Consider the following 24,049-nt stretch of genomic DNA (forward strand, 5'->3'; position numbering starts at 1 on the left):
AATGAGTGATGTTTTGCAATACGAGTAATATGTGATGCTGAATGTCACATGATCACAACTGAGCCAAAGGTTCTGGAAATTCACTTTGATACACAAGTGCTTTGGATTACAAGCCTATTTCCAAAATGAATTCTGCTTGTGTACCAAGGTTTTACTATATTCCATTTTTACTCTTACTCTTGTAACTTTTATTAAAGGACTCTTTTGTTTTGTGAATAATTTAATTATGCATTTGTTTTCCATCAAATAGTTACTGAGTGCCTATCTTACTGCCTGAGTGGCAGGCTGCTGAGCTTTAACTGACATGGGTCCTCTTGAAGCTTGCTGTTTGGTAAAGGAGACAACCATTAATCAAATAATTACACAGTCTAAAGTTGCTGCTTTCAAAAGTGCTGTGAGCTAGAGGAATATGGGATGAATAGTGCATGTAACAGGGAGATCTGAACTTGGGGTAAAGTGGGATGCTCAGGGAAATATTCTCTGATAAAGTAGAGCAGAATGGTTAGAGACCTGAAAGAGAGATGAACTAGGAGCAGGTAGGCATAACCAGTGTCCTGGCAGGGGCACATCCTGTGCAAAGATGATGGAATGGTTGGGAGCAGAGCTAGTCCTGAAAAGGGCAGAGCAAGAGCAGTGGCAACAGCAGGGGCCTCCTGACGAGGATGGAGAGGCCAATTGCAGGGTCTTCAGTGGTTTTTCATTATCCTGTGAACCATTGTGAACCACACCAGTAAGCCTTTGAAAGTTTTTAAGCTAAAGGAAAATATGTGATTTGAGTTTTGAAGAGGATCATTCCAACTGCTCTGCAAAGAAGGGTTAGAGTTGGACAAGATTCAGGCAGAGATTAGATGCAAGGATCTTGTTACTCCTGGGCCACAGCTTAGACCAGGATGGTGTTGGTGGCAACAGGGACAAGTGGATATTTCCTAATAGTAATCAGAAAATAAAAGGAACTTGGTGATAAATTGAAAATAGCAATGAGGTATCTATAGCACAATTTTCTGAGATCTGCTCTCAGTGCACCCTGACTCAGGATTCAATGTCTGGCTGTTGAAACAAAAGTAAATTACAACAAAAAACATCATTTACTTAAAATGTTCTCATGCATTAAGAAATGAATTATATAATATATATTTTATAGCATATATATATATATATATATATATATATATACACACACACACAAACACACACAAATTAGTTCTATCCAGCTTAATCAATGTGTTAATATAAATATTTTGAAAAGAAGTGGAGAACTGGCCTTTGCAGATGGCACTAGCAAATTCTATCTCCTTTGTAGAGAAACAGTCCACCCCTGGTGAGTGTCTTGGTTTATTTGGTATGACCTTTCCCCTTAGCCTGAGACTGTGGAATTGACAGTAAATGTGACCTTCATACATTCTTGTTAAAAATCTACTCAAGAGAAATTGTATTCTGTTCAGAGAAGGACAGTGCCATTTTACTCAGGTGTGGATTAGATAATAGTAAATCATCTTGTAATAATGTTGAAAGCTACATCACCACCTTGGACTCATAAAAGAGAAATTACCTTTCATAGCCTACACAATGTGCACAAGCAGCTACATTTGGCAGATTTGCCTAACACCATTTTAAGTCTTTATTTTTTATTTCAAGTTTTTGATGCTAAGTAAAGATGTTTTGGTTATATAAGATTTATTATTCTTCTGACTGATATCCAAGGACTTCCCCAAGTCACACACTTAAATTTCTAGGAACATTTATTCATTCTCATGCAAAAACTTTCAAGTGAGAAGTTGGATGAAGGCCTCTTCCCCTTCCCTTCCTTTTTTCTTCCTCCATCTCTCTGTCCTTTCTTTTCTGTTTTAAAGGTGACCACTTTTCTTGGTAATGACACCTTAATACCCACATCGCTTTCTCCATCGGTATATCTACTGACTTGTTTTCTTCAAACTATATCCAGAATCCAGACAATTCTCACCACCTCCATCCACCATTTTGGCTCTAATCTAAATCAACGTCATCTCCATCCTATGTTATTTCAATGACCGTCTGACTACTCTTCTGGCTTTTAACCTTGCCCCATGGTTATATTCTCCTCACAGTAGTCAGTGACCCCTGAAAAATGTCACCTGTGTCATACACTCCTATAAGTAAATGGTTCTTTGATTGCCCATCTCAGAGTAATGACTATGTTACTATCATCGTCCTCAGTCTACTGCATTATTTGTACTTGAGCTCACTCTCTGAACTCCTCTCCTTCTTTCCTCCTCTCTAGTCACACCCAGGTCTCCCTGCTGTCTCTCAGATATTCCAAGAATCCTCCCACATTAAGGCCTTTGCCTGAATGTTCTTCCTCCAGGTATCTTGATTTGTTTCCTCACTGTCTTCAGGGATCTATGCAATCATTCTGATTAAAAGGTTTTTTTCTGACCACCTTATCTAAAATAGCACCTTTCATATCATTCTTAATTGCTTTTACTGACTTAATTTTCTTTGTTGTACTTATCAACCTCCTAATGTATATGTATGTTTGTTTACTTGCTTATTTCTTTTTCTACTAGAATGTAAGCCCTATAAGTGTTGGGACTTTGACTTTTGCTCAGCTCAGTGTCCTCAGCATTTGGAATAGTGCCTCCTCTCTAACACGTGCTCAATTGCTTTTGGTTTAAGGCATAAAATTTGCTATAATTCATGTTTTCTAGAACCTGAAAAAGGACAAAGAATTGATTGTTCCCTAGATATTCCAAATAGAATGCATCTCTGCCCACACTCTGATTTTAGGATGCCTGGCCTCCACAACTGTAGGAAAATATATTTGTGTTGTTTTAAGACACTAAATTTGTGATAGTTTGTTTCAACAACAATAAAAAACTAATAAGCTTCTGGAGCTATCTAAGATGCAACCTCATAATCCTTTTTTCAGTGCTTCAGGTATGTATGGATTGAAGTTGGCATATGTGGTAGTCATTAGTATTGTTCACAAAATATTTCTGGATTTCCTTTTGGGTATATGGCAGAATTGTGTGTTACTGTCCCCTTGAAGTTAGGTATGACCATGTGGCTTTCTCAGGAAGATGACTAGTTAAGTGAAGTAGCATATGTAACTTCTAGGTAATGTTTATAAGCTTTTGCATATTTTGTCCTAATGCCATTTTTCTTGTTATTGTGAGTGTAGAATCTTGATGAGATATAGTCTCCATGGGCCTGCTTTCCTGAGAAACAATGAGCACATTCCTTTAGCTAATGCTAGTGGACTTGTGGTGTGAATGAGAGATCATTTTGTGCAAGCTGCTGAGATTTGGGGGTTATTTTGTCAAAATAGCAAAATAGTCCAGTGGTTCTTAAATGTTTTGGTCTTAGGATCATTTTTACACTCTTAAAATTTCTTGACATCGCAAAGAGTTTTAGTTTATGAGGGACTATCTATGAATATTTATCATGCTAGGAATTAAAATAGACATTCTTAAATAATTCACTTAAAAATAATAAATAACAAAGATAAACCCATTTTATGCCCACATAAAAATATTTTAATGACAAAAAAATAGTTTTATGAAAAGAATATTTCTTTTATTTATATATTTTTATATATTTTTAATGTTTTGCTTTATGTGAGTCAACCAAATTCTCATATCTGCTCTAAGAGCATTCAGACTGTTGTCATTCTTGTGTTTGAAGTATATGGAAAAGACTCAACCTCATGTAGTTATGTAGTTGTAATGAGAGAAGTATTTTAATACCCTTTTTAGATAATTGTGGATATTCTTTTTTGGTGTTACACTAGAACTCTGTAAATAGTATTTTCTTAAAGGTGAATTACAATGTGGAACTGAAATCATATTAACGGACTTCTCATACTGTTACATGAGATCCACCGGTCTTTTTTTATTATTCAAGTATAATTAACATACAGTGTTATATCAGTTTCAGGTGTACAGTATAATGATCGAGCAATGCTATACAGTTCTCAGTGCTCAACTATAAAATTCCTAAAAGAAAACATAGGCAATAATTTCTTTGACAGAAGCCATAGAATGATTTTTCTAGATATGCCTCCTTTGGCAAAGGAAACAAAAGCAAATTTAAACTTTGGGGACTATATCAAAATAAAAATCTTCTGCACAGTGAAGGAAACTATCAGCAAAACAAAAAGGCAGCTAATGAATGGGAAAAGATATTTACAAATGACATATTGGATAATGGATTAATATCCAAAATATATAAAGAACTTATTCAACACCAAAAAAAAAAAAACAAATAAACAATAACCTAACTAAAAATCGACAGAAGACCTGAACAGACATGTTTTTCAAAGAAAATGTACAAATGGCCAATAAACACATAAAAAGATCATCACAGAAATGCAAATCAAAACCATATGAGATATCACTTTACCCCTGTCAGATTGGCTAAAACCATTGGTCTATCTTGCATTTTAAATGGATACATTCATGACTCTGTAAAGGCATCTATTGGTCATTTGAAAAACATTGACTTACTAGGTTTTGCAGATCTCCTAAACGGTAACACATTTCATTACACAATATCAAAACCCAACTTTGTTTTTATTATTATTCTCAAGTTGGTTAATATACAGTGTAGTCTTGGCTTCAGGAGTAGATCCAGTGATTCATCACTTGCATACAACACCCAGTGCTCATCCCAACAAATGCCCTTCTTAATGCCCGTCACCCATTTTCCCCACCCACCCCTACCTCTTTATCACCATCAAACCTCAGTTTGTTCTCTGTATTTAACAGTCTCTTATAGTTTGCCTCCCTCTCTGTTTTTACCTACTTTTCCTACCCCAAACCCAACATTCTTTAGTATCGCTAACAAAATCTTTAAAAAGGTTTTATATATCAAGAAACTGTTAAGGAACTGTTACCAGATACAAATTTTACAAAATTCTAGCATTCTTTTGAATATTCAAATTCTATTGTGTGTTGAGCATCAACATTGTTTTCCTTGAAGTGACAAAACTCACTTTGTCTATTTTCAAGAAATACTCAAGTCTGGGAATATCAGCAAAATATTCAAGCCCAAATTATTATAGTTTTTAGGTTAATTCTTTTTTTCTTTTTTTTAATTTTTAATTTTTTTGAGAGACAGAGAGAGACAGTGTGAGCGGGGGAAGGACAGAGAGAGGGAGACACACAATCTGAAGCAGACTCCAGGCTCTGAGCTGTCAGCATAGAGCTCGATGTGGGGCTCAAACTCATGAACAGTGAGATCATGACCTCAACCAAAGTCGGACGCTCAACCGACTGAGCCACCCAGGCGCCCCAAGGTTAATTATTCTTTTGAATAAAAATGGTATGTAATGAAAAGAGCATGTAGTTCAACTTGCAACATAAACAGTATTTCCCAGAGATGACCATTATGGACAGCAGCTTCTGACATGGCTCTAAATGATCCCAGCCTCTCAGAGATCATGCTTTTGTATAATTCTCTCCCTTTGAATGTGGGCTGGAGCAGGTGACTGGCTTCTAACAAATAGAGTATGGCAAAAGTGAAGAGGTGTCACTTCTGTGATTGGATTATAAAAGACTGATTTCCATTTTGCCGGATTTCTCTCTCTGGCTCTTCTCACATTCATGTGGTCCCAGGTGGCACCTTGATCGCAGCCTTGTTAGAAACTTCAGCCAGAAGATCCAGCTAAGCAGTCCATGAATTTCTGACCCACAGAAACTGAGATAATAAATGTATGTTGTTTTAAGCTGCTAGGTTTTAGGGTAATTTATTATAGAAATAGATCACTAACATAGCTATCTACTTCATTATATAGAAGTACTTTATATATATGTTTAATTTTTGTCACACAGAATGAATATTAAGGTGTGTACTTAAGTTCCAAGACTTAATAAAATTATGAATTTTTACCAATTCATCAAAGATGTTCTTAGGTAAAACTGGAATCTTAGTGCCTGGTGATGAAATATAAAAAATCTGCTAGTACCGCTTAGTTCTACTCCCTCGATTTGTTCTAAGTACCCAGTAATGTTACCCACCATCGTATTTGTACCATCAGTGCGAATGCCAACATGGTAAAAGAAAATAATATATTAATTGCTTTGATTTCAGAGGACTCCTTAAAGTTTTCCTGGGCTCCCCTAAGGGATCTGAGGAATATACTTCAGAGCTACTAATATAGACAGACTATCCCAATTATCACGTCAGATGAATTGTTACTTTTCCATCCTTCGTCTATGTGTTACAACATAGTAAAGCTGCCTAAGGAAAGGCAATGCAAAATACTCTTCATTTAAAAAATAAAAGTGGTTTTTATAAGGTTTTGAAATTCTGCCTTTGGAGGACATGCACATGTTTGACTCTGTTTATCAATTCAGGGCTGCTGAAACATCACTTCACACCCATTTTTACTATCCATCCAGGATTATATATATAAAGAGACCAGTGTTGATTCTCAGTGTTACTTGCTGCTGCCGGTATTGGCATCTTATCTATTAATCATTGAGAAAGGGAATGTTAATATGTTTTTGGGTATATGTTTGTGGGTATGTATGTGTTTGTTATGAGTTCTATAAGTAGGAATCTGGTACAGCTTAAATAAGGTGGATATTGCAACTATTTCCAAGTACATATTTCATGCTCACTTTGGCAGCACATATACAAAAATTGAAACAATGCAGAGAAGATTGGCATGGCCCCTGTGCAAAGATGACATGGAAATCCAAGGACATATTTCCTTTGTATCGTGTTATTACTCACACTGGTACTGTAATGGATAATAATAATACTTTCTTATGATAGGGAATTTAGAAAATAAATATGTATGAATGAAAAATTATGCATTATCTTGCCACTAAGAGAAAACCATGGCTACCTATTTTATGTGTTTTCTTTCTTTTCATGCATTTAAATTCATATGGGTATATTTTAAATTTTCCTTAACAATATTAATGGGCAATTTCAACCCTAGAACTTGCTTTCAAACTTCTGCTTGTGCTTGTAGATAAATTAAACTCCAAAGTGCATTGATTTTACTGTGAAGAATCATGATTTCACATTGCAAAGGCAGCAGTATTCAATTATCCAAAGTATTTTTAAAAAGTAAGAGTTTTTTCACTGTTAATTTTATTTATATTGTTAAACATGTTATATATATTGATAATAAAAGATACATTTTATTGGTCTACCTTTTACATTCTATTCTATATGTTTTATAGGATATATTTATATATGCAAATATATATAAATTATAAATCAAAATAAAAATGAAATAAGAAACACACCAGAATTATCTTGTGTTTTTTAAATAATAGGGGTAATATGTTTCAAGTTCCTGAAGATCAATTTTGTTTTATTAAACATGGATCCCCAGATGTTACAAGGCAGTCAGCACTAGTTTAAAATGCAGGTGGTATTCCCTTATGCATCCTACTTTAGAGCATGTCACGGTAGATTAACTTATCTTAGAGCTCTACACAATTGATCCCTGTCACTGTGGCTGAGCTGATCCTTTGCAGCTGATTGACACATTATGGCCAAAAGTAATACACTAGCCAGATCTCTTATAGGCTGTTATAGTGAGATCTCTCATTCTTTCCCCACCTTGATTTCTACCGAAGAATCAAATAAACTCGCTAAATATACAATGGGAAAATCTGAACATAGGTATATGTTTTCTGTGGCTGGCTACTGCTCATCTCTTCTTCACACTTATACCTATTGATTTTAAGATGAAGTTAGAAAAATAAAAGTGCTCTTAAATGTTACAGAATGTTCCTTGCAGACTTCTATATTTCACGGGTCAGAGAAGGGTCACTAGATATACATATATTGATAACTGTTTTATATTTAATGGCCAGGGATTCCTACTATTAAAAGCTGGGATCTAGGCTATTACTACCCTCATTTATTATTTATAAAACTCTGTCAGTGTACATGGTATTTAATGTTGGATCAAATTGTGCCAGACAAATTCCCCTCCGTGAGGAGCCTCCAAGCTGAAAACAGGAGGAGAACGATGCAGGAGAGAAATCGTGGGAAGGACAGAGAGTGATTAAGGGTTGTAAACTTAGCATTGCTTTACTCAGTAGTGGACGACAGAGAGAACCTGAATGCTGAGAAATGATTCTAAGATTGGGAAGCCATTCAGTGTAATAAAGCCAATAACTAGAAGCAAGGAAAGGCATTAGAAAAGGAGAATCTTGGGGCGCCTGGGTGGCGCAGTCTGTTAAGCGTCCGACTTCAGCCAGGTCACGATCTCGCAGTCCGGGAGTTCGAGCCCCGCGTCAGGCTCTGGGCTGATGGCTCAGAGCCTGGAGCCTGTTTCCGATTCTGTGTCTCCCTCTCTCTCTGCCCCTCCCCCGTTCATGCTCTGTCTCTCTCTGTCCCAAAAATAAATAAACGTTGAAAAAAAAATTAAAAAAAAAGGAGAATCTTAGCCCTCTAAGTGAGAACTCTGTATCTTCAGCTCTAACACTTCTTCATACACTATGTTCACCTAGTTTCTCAGCACCCCGTCTTACTCATTGTGTTCCAAACCAGTGGGTCTCAAACTTGAACATCATCAGAATGATGGGCAAGTGGGTAGGGGTTGTTAAAACAGAGATTACTAGACCATATGTCAGTCCAAGTATCTGAATCAGTGAGTCTGGGGTCTTGAATTTGCATTTCTAACAAGTTCACAGGAATTGCTGCTGGAGCCACCCTTTGAGAACCTCCGTCCTAAACTAATATCTCCAATTCCTCCTACATCTTGTCTTCTAAACCACAGCTTGGAGTCATCTCTAATTCTTACCTTATAGTCAGACAATTCCCCAGTTCTGTCTTTGCTTTCCTAAGAATTCCCTTTATTTTTTTTATATATATTTTATTGTCAAATTGGTTTCCATACAACACCCAGTGCTCATCCCAACAGGTGCCCTCCTCAATGCCCATCACCCACTTTCCTCTCTCCCCCACCCCCCATCAACTCTCAGTTTGTTCTAAGTATTTAAGAGGCTTTTATGGTTTGCCTCCTTCCCTCTCTGTAACTTTTCCCCCCCTTCCCCTCCCCCATGGTCTTCTGGTAAGTTTCTCAGGATCCACATAGAAGTGAAAACATATGGTATCTTTCTTTCTCTGCCTGACTTATTTCATTTAGCATAATACCCTCCAGTTCCATCCACGTTGCTACAAAAGGCCGTATTTCATTCTTTCTCATTGCCAAGTAGTATTCCATTGTATATAAACCACATCTTTATCCGTTTGTCAGTTAGTGGACATTTAGGCTCTTTCCGTAATTTGGCTATTGTTGAAAGTGCTGCTATACACATTGGGGTACATGTGCCCCAATTCATCAGCACTCCTGTATCCCTTGGGTAAATTCTTAGCAGTGCTATTGCTGGGTCATAGGATAGATCTATTTTTCATTTTTTGAGGAACCTCCACACTGTTTTCCAGAGTGGCTGTACCAGTTTGCATTCCCACCAACAGTGCAAGAGGGTTCCAGTTTCTCCACATCCTCTCCAGCATCTATAGTCTCCTGATTTGTTCATTTAGCCACTCTGACCCATGTGAGGTGGTATCTCAGTGTGGTTTTGATTTGTATTTCCTTGATGAAGAGTGACATTGAGCATTTAGATTTTGTTTTAGCTTTTTAACTGAAAGCTACCAATCTAATCAGATACTACGACCATTCCTAGCACTATTGCTGGCAACAACAGAAACTACAATCACTACTACTAATTACTTTGAACACCAACTATAGGCAAGACAATACAGTAACCACCTTAAAGTATATTCTATCATTAAATAATGCTACTACGTGATCTGTATTATCCCCACTTACAAGGAAAGAAATTCATTTGCAGTAAGATTAATTCACCTGCAGTGAGTGTTACAGAAATTATATAAATAACACCAAATCCCATGTCTTTATGTCCATCTAGTATTCAGACCCTACCTGAAGGCCACCTCTTTCATGCAGTCCCTCATATATGATTAGGCCAGTGCAATAGTGAGCCCACTCCCTTCTCTCAACTATTAATATCTCCTCTGTATTACAACTTAGTATATGATGTGGTGGTATTAGCAATCAGTACAGAGAGGATAGATTAATCAAGAAATGTCACTGGGACAATCAAATGCTTGTATGATACAATACACAAATAAATAGCAGATGGAATAAAATCTTCAATGTGAAAAACAAAACTGAAAAATTTTAAATAAAACATAAAACACTGTGGTACAAATGTCACACAAATGGTAAACATAAACACTTGTGAAAATTAAAAAAAAAAAGATTTAAAAAATGATAGATAAACCATAAACCAGGGGTTATTTGCAGTGAATTTGAACAATGAAATGTTATTAACTCTGTCAAATCTTCATGATTCACAAAAGAGGAAAAAGGATGGCTAATATGTTTAAGAAAATATGTTCAGAATTAAAAAATAATAAGGGAAACTAATGTTGCATATAAGCACAATATAATTCCAAACATATCAGATTAGTATGTCTGAGCTTTTGCAGAGATTTGAGTCTATCCCTTAGTATGCTAGTTGATGTGTAAATGAGTTTAATTACTTTGGAGAGAAGTTTGAGGTATCTACTAAAGTTGATAATGTAGGTACCTATAACTTATTAATTCTACCTCTAGATATATACTCTAAAATATCTCTTCAATAGACACACAAGGATGTATGTGCAAGGATGTTTACCACAACATTGTTTGAATAGGAAAACACTGAGAGCAAACCATATGTTCTTAATAGGTTATTGGATAATTAATTTTTGTGGTCTATTTATACAAAGAACACAATTACTCAGTTAAAACAGATAAACTAAACCTATATGCATTATAATGGATCCATCTCATAAACATAATGTTGAATAAAATTAGTAAATCACAGTGTATACAAAAATTCTATTTTTTTAAACCTACAACACACAGAAATCCTACATATTGTTTGTGAATACAAACATATCAGTTAAAGTAAATATATGAACAAGAAGAATATATACCAGTTTCGGGATGATAGTAACCCCTGGGGGAAGGAGGAGGAAAAAGGGATATGGGTTGGCCTTAATTGTATAAGTGATCTTCTGTTTATTATTTAGATTAAAAAATCTGAACCAAATATGGCAAAATGCTAATACTTGTTAAATTAATGTGGTAAATAGTTGTTATTTTTTTCTCTTCAGGGACACCTGGGTGGCTCAGTCGGTTAAATCTCCGACTTCAGCTCAGGTCATGATCTCACAGTCTGTGAGTTCGAGCCCCGCATCGGGCTCTGTGCTGACAGCTCAGAGCCTGGAGCCTGCTTCGGATTCTTGTCTCCCTCTCTGTCTGCCCCTCCCCTGCTCATGCTCTGTCTCTCTCTGTCTCAAAAATAAATGAAAACCTTAAAAAAAATTAAAAAAAAAATCTGAACCAAATATGGCAAAATGCTAATACTTGTTAAATTAATGTGGTAAATAGTTGTTATTTTTTTCTCTTCGTATAAAATCTTCATGATCAAAAAGGGAGCATTTTAACAAAGGCTTCCATAGTGAAAGAAATTTTGAATAGTCTAGCTTAGTCAAAATACAACCATTTTCTTTGCTACAAAACTTTTCAGTCATTAATATGCTAATGGACATTGTGAATTGCCAAGAGGGTAATGTCTTATAAAGTAATTCCCAAACTTACTTGACTGTAGAAGCCTTTTTTTTTTTTTAATAAAACATCTTTTAACACCTCAAAGATCTTTTGGGAAATGCTGTTATACATCATAGCACTCAACTTCCTCTAATTGTTTCATGTAATTTAACTTGATTTCTCTGGTTATAGTCTCCATCTCCTTGATATTAAGACCTGTCTTACTCCTTTTGGCTAAACATGTCATGGACATATATATATATATATATATATATATATATATATATATATATAATACTTTGATAACTTGATTTTTCTGAGAAATTATGGTGCAGACCATTACACTTAGTGTAGGTTTCTGGGAGGGAGGAAGTAGTGAAAGTAATCCTTGCACACAATTTTATATGGAAATAAAAAGCAAAACTCAAGAACATAAAGATCAACACAATGGTAACAGTAGTTTTCAAACAAATGGAGTGTATTGATGGCAAAACATTGCCAGAACTAATTGCTGGAAAATTCCTTTCTTCATTTATTCATTCACATCATTCAACAGGTATTATGAAATATCTAAAGAGAAATGATAGTTTCATAATATATACAATCCAATGCATAAGATTTCTCAATTAAATCATGAATGATTTCTCAGAGAATGCTTTCTCAACCCTTTTGAAATTATATTGAGCATAAATCTATTCACAATTTTATTAAATAATTCATATGAATAATTGTAAATACTAGGTATATCTCCTTGGTTCACATGGATATAATTTTGGCACAACAATGACTAAAATTGATTAATCAAAAATTTGTTGACTTACACTTTATTTATCATTGCCCACACCTAAGGTACTGTTAGCCAACTTAAATATCAGAAATGAATTTCCCTTATATCTACCCTTTTAATAATTTACAAATATATAAAATACAGATATTAAATGGAAATATCAAAATTTTAAAGTAGATATGTAAGATCTAGTACCAAGAGTTAGTAAGTTGACCCTTGTCCATTTGAGTGTTTTAGGAAAGTACTTTGTGATTCTCATTTCATAACCATTACCATTTATACTCTTTTATATTTGGTAAAATTTGCTGCTATTTGCTTAAAGATAAAATACCTGAATCTCATTCTTTTTGCATTTTTCATTTTATTATAATTCTTATAGCTCTTTAAAAATTGTTTTATATAAAGGAAAATTTTTGCCCTTGGCAGAAACTAAATGTGTATACAGTAAAATCTCATGTGAAGTATAATTCAATAACTTGAATATTATTTAGGTTTATTTAGAATTCTGATTTTTCCTAACAGAAATTCACATCAATAATAAGAAAGTAGTCTGTGTTTTCAGACTTATTATGATGTTGGAATCTAATGCAGAAAACAGTTTTTAAGTAGTTTTGCTAAAAAAATTATACAAGTACTTAAAAGTTTTTAGAGATGTGATTTTTCATTTGTTTTGTTATTTTATTTATTAAAAAAATATTTTTAATGTTTATTTATTTTTGAGAGAAAGACATAGAGAGCAAGAGGGGAGGAGCAGAGAGAGAGAGGGAGACACAGAATTCGAAGCAGGCTCCAGGCTCTGAGCTGTCAACACAGAGGCTGACGCAGGGCTCGAACTCACAAACCATGAGATCATGACCTGAGCCGATTTTGGCTGCTCAACCGACTGAGCCACCCAGGTGCCCCTGTTTTGTTATTTTAATCTTAGAAGTATAGTGATATAACCAGTAAATGTGTATCCTCTTTAATTTTATTACCTTCTAAAATTGAACTGAAATGTTAATGATAAGTTGATTTTACAGAGAGGGGAAGGCAAGTGGGGAGGAATGATACATTATCTGCTTTGGGTACTTCTGGTAGGTTAGTACTTTAGCACTCTTTGTATAATATCATCATTAGTCAGAGTAACGTTACAGTTAAGAATTGTTTGAAAATTTTCTGCCACTGAAGAAACTCCTATTTGGTTTAAGTGCACTGCTAGACCTTTGCAGTATGTTAGCCAGATGTTCCTTTTAACAGTCTAACTCACTTGTTTCACTATCAACTGAAATAATATGACTCAATTCTGGCAGTTAACAGGAATTAATGGCAGGACAAGACATTAACTCACTACTCATAACTGTCTGAGTAATAAAATGATATCACCAGTATTCTAATGATAGCATTTATGCTATTATAAGGCAATGGAATAATCTACTCTGTTACAAACAAAATAGAGTTATATATACATTATGAAGATAAATATACAGTATTTATTTTTGTAAACAATTTCTTGGATGAGGACATTTTTCAGATGGACCTTTATTATTTGTACAGGTACAACTATGGACATGTATATCTTAGAGTATTAATTCTCTAAAATTGTGTCCTTGTCAAAGTGGGCATGCCCTCCTGTTTCTCCTAGCCATTTTGCCATACCTATATGGAGTTCCTGCTTGAGAAATGGGTGTGTGTGTCGGGTTGGGGGGAAAGGTAAACCCTGTATAAAAGAAAATCAGAATGAAGAGTACTTTAGTTATCTATTTAGTTAGTATTTAGTTATCTATTGCTACATAGCAAGTTACCTCCCCAAATCCTTGTTACTTCTACCAGCAAGCATTTATTATCTTATACAGTTTCTGTAGATTTAAAATTTAGGAGTAGCTTAGCTGCGTGATTCTGGCTTGGGATTTTTCATGAAGTTACAGTCAACCTGTAAGTTGGAGTTGCATTCATGTGAAGGCTCGACTGGGGTGTGAATATCCACTTCCACGATGGCTTAATCACATGACTGGCAGGCTGACTTCCAATAGGAGGTATCACTTTCTCACCATGTGGTATATATCCCTATTCACATGCAACTGGTTTCTCCCAGAGTGAGTGATGTAAGAACAAGGCAGAAGCCAAATGGCTTTTATGAACTAACCTGGGAAATCACATAATATTGTTTCTGCAATATCTTATTGGATATACAGGTATCCAGTGTGGGAGAGAACTATGTGAGTGTGTGAATATCAGAAAGTGATGGTTATTGGAGGAGAACACCCTAGAGTCTGGCTACTATAGGTAAGGAGGAAAAGAAATAGCATGTATAATTTGAATAAAACACTGTATCTTGACTTTGTTTCAGGACAATGAGTATCTCAATCACTTAAAATAATTTCTGACTGATTTCTGTAAGGTGAAGTAGCACAAGGTTTTTTTATATTACTGTCTGTACATCTAAAACAGTTTTATTCATGCCAATGACTTTGAAATTTAGGTCATGAAGAACGTTGTTATTCTATGCTGGGGCAGCTCTAGTGTCATACATAAGAAGGCGACAGAACTAGAATTAGAAAAGGAAGATCCAGGTTTCTTGTCTTTTAATCTTTGGTCATAGTCATTGCTTCCTGCCAGTCCAGAAGTAACCCAAGAGATTCCCCAGATACTTATTAATGAAATGGGTCAATGTATTTGCATCCATCTCCAGCCATTGTTCTATGAAACTGTGATTCAAAGAGATGTCAATATGTTGCATCTATTCCACGGTAGGTGTACAAGTTCATAGGTTTTAAGACTTTTGTGACACATTCTGATGATGAAACAATGAGGTTTGTAAACAAAGACAGTAATTTACCTCCAAGCACATTTAACTTTACGAACATCAAGTCACAGTAAAAGGAAATGCATCATTCTAACCAAGTCAGCTGAATTGTAGGTAGACCTTCAACGTGAAAACCAGGAGTGGAACAGTGAAGAATTATTGCACTGTTAAGGTGGATTAAGGGAGAAGAGAGGGCAGGTAACCATAGTTTTCAGAATTATGGTTCAGAATGTTGTTCTTACATCTTTTTCAATGGAAACAATCTCTATTTACACCACAGGATGAGCTGTTCAACTAAAAGACAAGATCAGATTGAGGTGTTTTGAATAAGAGATGTTAAGGTCGGTTCAGATGCTCACTGTCTTTGAGGCCGAGATGTAGTCACAAACATACATTGTTTCTGATGAATGGCTAATTAGATTGAAGGGGAAACAAGGATGCACCTGGTATCTTTATGCACCATGGGATCACATTTCCTAGATATATTTTACTACCTGGTTCCAGGAAGCCAGTGTCCAGTATTATCAGCTGCAAAGCATCAGGTATTTTTATACTTAATTAGGCTAAGTGTCTGATTTATGACACCTGAGTCAAGGCTTCAGTAAGGTCATTCACCTCAAAGAGATCAACACCCAGCATGAATAGGTCTGTTACTGCCTTGCTCCTTGACACTCAGGATACTTTAATAGACCAATGACTATTATTGGAATAAAAATATGTTTCTATTTATAGTCTTCAATTCCTGGCTGCTTACAAAAATCAATAAAATTAAAAAAATAATTTTCATATAGACATGTAGTAGGAGTAATGGGGCTCTCTTTGGATAACTCTAGAATTTACTTCCTGGGTCTATTTTGTAGAGGGTGGAAAGTGGGGATAGTGAGGGTTATTCTGCATTTGGTTTTTGTCAAGTCATTTGTAAACTAGATAAATGATGAATTTCTGCTCAGATTCCTAATTTGAGGAAAGTTTAATAACAAGCCTATTTACAAAGATGTGATCAGGATTTAGGGAAAATAACAAATATGGTTCAGTGTCCTAGAAACTGCACTAGTAAAGAGCTGTTGTTATGTTTAGGTATTTAGGGGCAGAGAAAGGGAGAGGTAGCAGAATCCAGAGTGAAATGAGTCATTTGAAGTGCTGTGGTTTCAACAGAGGGATGCAGCTGACCAGTAGTGACCTTACTGGGAGGAAACAGGAAAATAAATATGCTGTCCTCCCTCTTCCCTTGATCTCTAATCTCCAGTACCAAATCCAGCTGGAAGCCTAATGATGCTGTCCATATAGGTCAGACTCTGGAGCACAGAGCATGACAGAAGAATGTGGGATGTAGATTCAGAGGGGCAAAAGGGGCAAAAGGAAGATATCAAGCACATACTTATAATTGACAGAATTCACTTAAAAATATATGCTCTCCTTCCTGATCTTGCTGAAACTAAAAATTAAAACATTGTGTGATTATCTCTCGAAACTTTTGCCTGGGTTTGAATCCTAGCTCCAACATTGACCTCTGGCAGTTGACTTACTCTTTCTAGGCTGTATCATTAAAGAAGATAATTATGGTGCTAAGTCCATAAGGTTGTTGTTGTGAGGAATAAATGAACTAATATATGTAAAGCACTTAGACAATTTTCCAGGGTATAGTAAGCATTACATGACTTTGTTATTATTATTGACTTAAGTCCCACACAGTATCCTATAGTTGTAATGCTCATTTTTAGGACAAATAACGTATACTGAGTCAACTCGGATTCCTGTTGTTATTATTTTTCAATATCCCTTTAGTGTGTGGCTATAACCTGGGATTAAAAATGTAGGTTGCGGTAATCAAATGGAGATCCTTAGGGGCCTCACTTGTAACCAAAGGAGGCAGGAAACATTTCCCTGAAGATTCTCATAACATCCAGAAAGGGTGGTGAATTTCTTCACTCCAGAAGATGACTGACTGGGTTGACCCCATGTCAATTAAATTTGTGATGGAAAAGTTTAGTCAAGTGCTCCAGTTTCCTCCACTAAATGAATCTCTTTAGGAAACATTTTACATGTACTTGCTGCACAGATTGGTAGAGTCAGGAATAAATCTTTGACTTGGAACAATGCCTTTTCTTGAGATTTATTATCTAATTAAACAATTTCCCAATAAAACAAAGCATTTAAATTTTCACAAGAACCAAGAAACAGGATTAATAATATTAACAACCAGCTTTTGTAAATCACATTACAGTTTACAAAGGGCCTTCACATTTACTGGCTCAGTGGTTTACAAGCTTTTGTTCAGCCATGGAGCACTTTGATCATCACATGCTTATATTCATACATATCACAGGAAAATGGAGCTTTCTGGTTCAAGCCCACATGATTAGCCCTCTTTTCCCCACTCCTAAGTAACTCCTACTGAGGGGTGTTGGGTTTCTGAGAAGGACAGTGTGAAAACTACTTTATTAGTTTCTTTCTGAATTCCCTCCTTTCTTTGGAGGCAGGACTCTGTCATCCCACTGCCTTTGGGAGTTCTGTTTCAAATGTGGAGTGCTGGGCCTCAGCTGGTCTTCCCTGAATATACATGTGTTAAGTGTGGAGGCAATCCCCCAGTGGGAACTTTGAGAATAGAAGGAAACACTGAGAAGATCTGAGAAGACCCTCGGCATTTCTTTTTCACGCCCAACTGTGATTGTTTGAAATTTGACATCGCATCCGTGACCAAGAGTTAATGGAGTTTAGGAGTTTAAGTTTCCCAAACCTCACAGTATATAATCCATCCAAGTAAAAATTGATGGATTGTCCTCCTTGGTCAGTAGAACACATGCAGCCTTCTAAGCAATACACTTTCAGGAGGCCATTGAGGACATAACTAAAAGAAGCCTTGTTTTTGTTACTAAAATATTTATGCACACAATATTTAAAATAATCTCAAGGCATGTATATGTATGTGTGTGCATGTGTGGTTTCTCCTCTGCGCCCCCCCAATCTCTTTCAATCTCTCTCCCCACTACCTTAGGCTTGTCATGTATGACTCTAAACTGAGTTCTCTGCACCACCTCTTTTAAAACTCATATTATTGGGGCACCTGGGTGGCTCAGTCGGTTAAGCATCAGACTCTTGATTTTGGCTCAGGTCATGATCCCAGGGTCGTGGGATCAAGCCTTGGGTCGCACCCTGCAGAGAGCATGGAGCCTGCTTGGGATTCTCTCTCTCTGCCTCTCTCCCTGGCTCATGCTCTCTAAGAACAAACAAACACACCCTCACATTATTATTATCGGAATAAGGAAATTGTGGTCAGCCTAAGTGCCTTAGGTAAAGTCTTAACTGTTAGAATCTCTCCATAGCCGATGTTCTTAACTCCAATATTAAGCCACTTGTACAGGCTGGAACATTTCAGCTCTAAGATTATCAACAACAATACTAGTAACACAAATTTGAAATGTCAATAATCATGGAAAATTCATGGTAAAAATAAAGGGCAGCACAAAGTTTAATTCTATCATATGTTCTAACTATATCTTTGCTTAGAAATTTGAGGAGCAATTTGGTTATATCAGTTCTCTTTTGATTGGTGAGAAGTAAAAAATTGGTCTCTATGTGGCTTTTGAGGAAAAGATGAACAAAGGTTGAGATCTGATTCAAGGGAAACCATATGACGATTTGCAAGGAAGTGACATTTTCAAGGCTTGCTTACTTTTTGCCTGTACCTTCATGAAGATCCGTTCCAGGTAATTAAGAATTTCCTGGAAGGTAGTATTAGTCCACTGTTCTTGCATTTGCATATGCTTGAGCATTTCACAAGGCTGATGCCTGCTTATCATTCAAATCTCAGACCAAACATTTTCTACTTGGAAGTGGATATCTTTCTGAGCACCTCCCCTCTCTAACCAGCTCCAAATCTAGTTTCGGAATCCCATGAGTGTTAAAACAAGAATAACTCTTTGAAATTATCTTGTTTATTTATTTGTTTTTTTATTATCTGTTTCTTCAATAAAGAAACAAAAACAGGGGGGCTGGATATTAGAATCATGTATTATATATATATATATATATATATATATATATATATATATATATTGCATAAACCTACAAATTTAACAAGTAATATTTACATTATCAATCTTTTCTTGGTCTTCAAAAAAATAGGATATAAAGAAAGTCATAGAATATCAACCAAGATGTTCTGAAAATGTGTTAGGATAGACAGATGGTAATTCATTTAGAAGTTGATATACTACTAATGTTTAATAATGTCTTGGGTGTATGGTGGCTGTATAGATAGGGAAGGGGAAACAATAGTTACAGAGAGAGAGGGAGACAAACCATAAGGGATTCTTAAATACAGAGAACAAACTGAGGGTGGATGGGGGGTGGGAGAGAGGGGGAAATGGGTGATGAGTACTGAGGAGGGCACTTGTTGGGATGAGCACTGGGTGTTGTATGTTAGCCAATCTGACAATAAATTATATTCATAAAAACAAAGAATAAAAACCTTTAGCCTGGCTTACAAGTCAACCAGCTGGACTGTACATCAATGAGGGCAGGAGCCATGTTTTTTTCAGAAACTTTGTATCTCCAGGGCCTAGTGTGGTGCTAAAACATGTTCAACTCCTTGTTAATAAGTTAATATACTAGTCATGGCATTGTTTTATGAGATTTAATATATGGAGCCAAAAGTGATTTCTTCTGTTATACTATGATATTCTTATATAACAAATTTCATATTTTTGTTCTACATTTGAGGAAAAAAGTTACCTATAGGTAAATGTAGGTCACTGTATACAGTGACTGAATCTTCTGTTTCATTCAGAGTCAATTGAATTAATATTTACCTTCACTTTTTAGAGTCGAATAAATAGCTATATCGAATCAAATTGCATCAACTTACATATACACATGTATAAATGATCTAAATGTTTTGCTGGAGTGTCACAAGAAAAGCAGAAAAAAATTAAGAATCTACTTTAGTAATGGCTTTAAACCTCATTCTAAATGCAGTTAGGGGGTGGGAGATAATTCTTTCTTCTACTCTAATTGTATTTTCACTTATGAAAAATATATCCATATATTACATTTAACTCTATGTTACAGTGGTAATTTTTATTAAAACTTCCATTTCTTTAAAGCATTGGTTTTTAACTTGGGCTGCATTTTGGAATCACCTGGGGAGAATTAAAAAATATTATTGCCTTGTTCCCCAGCCTAGATATATTGACTTAACTGATCTGGGGGTAGAGTCTGGGTGTTGGAGTATTTAAAACTCCAGAGATAATTTCAATGGGCAGCCAAGGTTGTGAGCCACTGATTTAAACTGTTAAAATTCTTTCCTACTTAGACAATGGTACTGTATTCCAAACTAACTTTTGTAAACTCAGATCCACAACTGGTACTAACTAATTTACAGAAAAGCTCCTTCCAAACAATATCTATAAATAATTTCCAGAGTATAAAAGGTTTTCCCTTTTAGATAGAATGTCAGACAGATCATTTGCCCTCATGTTAAGGTTATTGTAAAGGTTAATTCTGTGCCACTCTTAATAATTTAAGTTCTACTTAGCATTATGTCCTGATCTATACTTCATTGGGATTACACTTAATGTTTCCCTTTCCAAAGTACATTAGAGAGGACTAGCACTTCAAAGGTTTTATTCTTTGACTAAAAATTTTAGGATAAATTGAAAAATGAACTTATGAGAGGGTTAAAGTAGGAATAGCATATTGAACTAACCAAAATGTACCCTCCGGAACTCATGAAGAGGGAAGAAATTTGAAAATTTTAATACAACTCTGCTTCATGTAAGACTGGAAAATGAAACAAGCTTTTCTTCATTTCCCAGGATCTCAGAAACCCAAGTCATGTTCAATTTGGAACTGACAAGTCTATTTAAAGGAGAAATTAGTTTTAAAAAATTTAGGGGAAGACATCCACTGTTTTTAAATTTAGTTTCCTGTAGTTTGGTGATTTAAAAAACATTCTTTATATATTGATTTAGTAGTATATTATTGAGTGGAGACTTAAGGGATTTTATGCTTTAACTTCTCATGTACTAATGTATTTGTAAATTTAAAATGTGGCTCTTGGGAAACTCAGATAATCTTTAGCATATTTCCAGTAAGGCATAAGACAAATATAAATAATAGAAGGACTAAATGTGGGACAAATAAAAATAAGGCATAATAGCTAAAGTCTATTACTCAGTGTGCAATTGATGAGCATGTACTAGAGCCTTACATTACAATATAAGGCAAATTAATTTACATAGAACCACTTAAAGCCAGTTTGTCCTGATACGGGTTTTCTAGGTATGTGGAAAGGGGAGAAGGGAAAGTGTTTAATTTTTTTGTGTGTGTGCTTGCCAAATAAAAGGAAATCAATGTGTCACAAGTGAATTAGATATATGTCTGTTCTTTATTATTGCTGCAACAACTGCTTTTTGAGTAAATGAAAAATAAATTAGGTAACCTGTTGAGTTAACTTGCCAGCTAGGAGAGCATCTGAAAACTTAGCAATTTCTCCAAGGGAGCGATGGGCTAATGAAAGCCATTCTTTTGTCAACAAGACAGTGAGAGGCAGTGGCGATCTATATTGGATTAACCATAGTTATTACTGTGTACCTAAACTGGCTGAGATGAACCTCTAAAGGAGATAATGGCAGAGTGGCAGTTCATTAGCCTATATAGGCTAATTAAACATCTAATTAGATTCTTACAAGGAAATACCTTCATGTGATTATGAGTCCAAAGTGGCTCAGCAAGCCTACAAATTGGATTATCTGGATCTTAAATTCTTATAAAAATAATGGTGTTTGAAGAGTTAGCTTGGTCTCAAAATTGTAAATGATAAACTTAGGACTTAATTAGATGTCACTTATTTCCTCCTTTATTTATTAAGTAGTCAATTCCGGGATCCCTATTTTCCTTTCTTACTGCAGTTTTAAAATCATTAGTATATACTGAGAGCTTACTATAAATCAGATACCAAACTAAGTAGTGAACCTGCATTATATTGCTACATCTTTACAACTGTACTATGAGGCAGGGGTCCTGATTCCTCTTTTAAGCCATGAGAAAACTGAGCCTTGAGAGTTGAGTACCTGTTTCACATTGTCACAGTTAGGAAGTAATAGAACCTGGACACTGTCAACAAGTGGACCATGTTCTACACCAATGCAAAATACAAAGTCGTTTGGTATTAGCTTAATAATTCAATATTCTTTAAATTTTATTGGTTCTCATGTTTCTCAATAATATTATCTTCAAGAGGAATTTATAATTATTTCTTATTTACCTGCCTTTTTTTTTAACTATAATCTAACAGTTTGGTGCAGGCTTTTGGCACAACCTAATTTCTTTGGCCAGGCTGAGACCTGGAGAAGAGTGCTCTTAGGAGTGCTCTGACTGTTTATAGCAAGATTTCTCAACTATGTATTATTTACATTTGCACTAAATTATTCTTTGTTATGAGGGATTCCCCTGTGCATTGTGAAATGTAGTCATGCCAATAACAAACTTCCTCCTTTCTCTGTCCCTAGTTGTGACAACCAAGAATGTCTCCAGACTTTACCAAGTGGTTTCTTTGGCAAAAATTACCCTTGGTTGGGAAACATGGTTTATAATGTCAAGAAATGGTCTTATTATTATTATTATTATTATTATTATTATTATTATTTTACTAATCACGGCAATTACCAACACTATGTTATGGCTAAAGTTCTATACAGAGGTTTCCAAGGAAAAATTGCATTAGGCAGAGTTAAACAAGGAAGAATGTTATCAAAAGTATTGCAATAGGGGGGCGCCTGGGTGGCGCAGTCGGTTAAGCGTCCGATTTCAGCCAGGTCACGATCTCACGGTCTGTGAGTTCGAGCCCTGCATCAGGCTCTGGGCTGATGGCTCAGAGCCTGGAGCCTGTTTCCGATTCTGTGTCTCCCTCTCTCTCTGCTCCTCCCCTGTTCATGCTCTGTCTCTCTCTGTCCCAAAAATAAATAAACGTTGAAAAAAAAAATTTAAAAAAAATAAAAAAAAAAGTATTGCAATAGGGAAGAAAGATTGAACTCAACTCTACAGAAACAAACGGGAAAAGAGTTGTTAAGGACCGTGGGTGAGCTAGTGAAAAAGTACTGGGAGACCTTGGTGGGGAGGTTGGTCCATGTGCAGTGTGATTAGACCATCTGTGTTTGCTAATTGGTGCTTGTGCAAATTCAACTCCTACCTACCCTCAGAGCCTGGGAGATAGGGTTACTATCTTTATTAATGATTACATTTCAAAATAATGGCCTGTAGATTCTTGAGAAAAATATTCCAGGGTTGTAAAACTGGCAAGAGGGTTGGAGAGGATTTACATATTAAAGGACTAGAAAAATAATTTACAATTATAGGGGACCTGGGTGCCTCAGTCCAGTAAGCATCTGACTCTTGATTTTAGCTCAGGTTATGAACTCACGGTTGGTGAGATTGAGCCCTGCATCAGGCTCTGCACTGGGCATACAGCCATTAGGATTCTCTCTCTCCCTCTCTCTCTCTTTCTCTTTCTCTCTATCTCTCTAAAATAAATAAATAAACTTTTAATGAAAAGAATTTACAAGTGTTTCAAAGAAAATATTCTATGACAAAAGAAGTTGGGGGGTGGGGTGGGGCTTGTAGTCAGAAAGAAACCTATCTGAAGTTTAGTCAAGATGATGAGGATGGCAAACCCATTCAGGTGATGGCTACAAAAATGCTTTTATACTTAGGATGAATTTAGGACATGTCATTTTTAAGTCAGTGGTTGGGTTGGGATTTATGCAACCATCACACACACTCGGTTAAATGTGTCTGTGGAAGGATCTGGTGTTGGTTCCATGGCCTGCTTTATTGCCCTTGCTTATGCCTACCTAAATTTCCATATCTTCATTTTATAGAGCTGACAACTTACAACCAGAGATTCATC

The 24,049-nt window shown here is 35.7% G+C and overlaps 1 protein-coding gene and 1 non-coding gene across 7 annotated transcripts in view; both read left to right on the forward strand.

Annotated features, from left to right (window-relative positions):
* The window catches only part of INPP4B (inositol polyphosphate-4-phosphatase type II B), a 778,175-nt gene that overhangs the window by 320,739 nt on the left and 433,387 nt on the right, over window positions 1-24,049 (forward strand). The window lies entirely within an intron of this gene.
* Window positions 6,592-6,699, forward strand: LOC112859137 (U6 spliceosomal RNA). The gene has a single exon (XR_003223456.1). It is a non-coding gene; the product is annotated as a U6 spliceosomal RNA (small nuclear RNA).

The sequence above is a fragment of the Puma concolor genome, chromosome B1, assembly GCF_028749965.1.
Source record: "Puma concolor isolate L17-30 chromosome B1, mPumCon1.1.hap2, whole genome shotgun sequence".
In the NCBI taxonomy this organism is placed as follows: domain Eukaryota; kingdom Metazoa; phylum Chordata; class Mammalia; order Carnivora; family Felidae; genus Puma; species Puma concolor.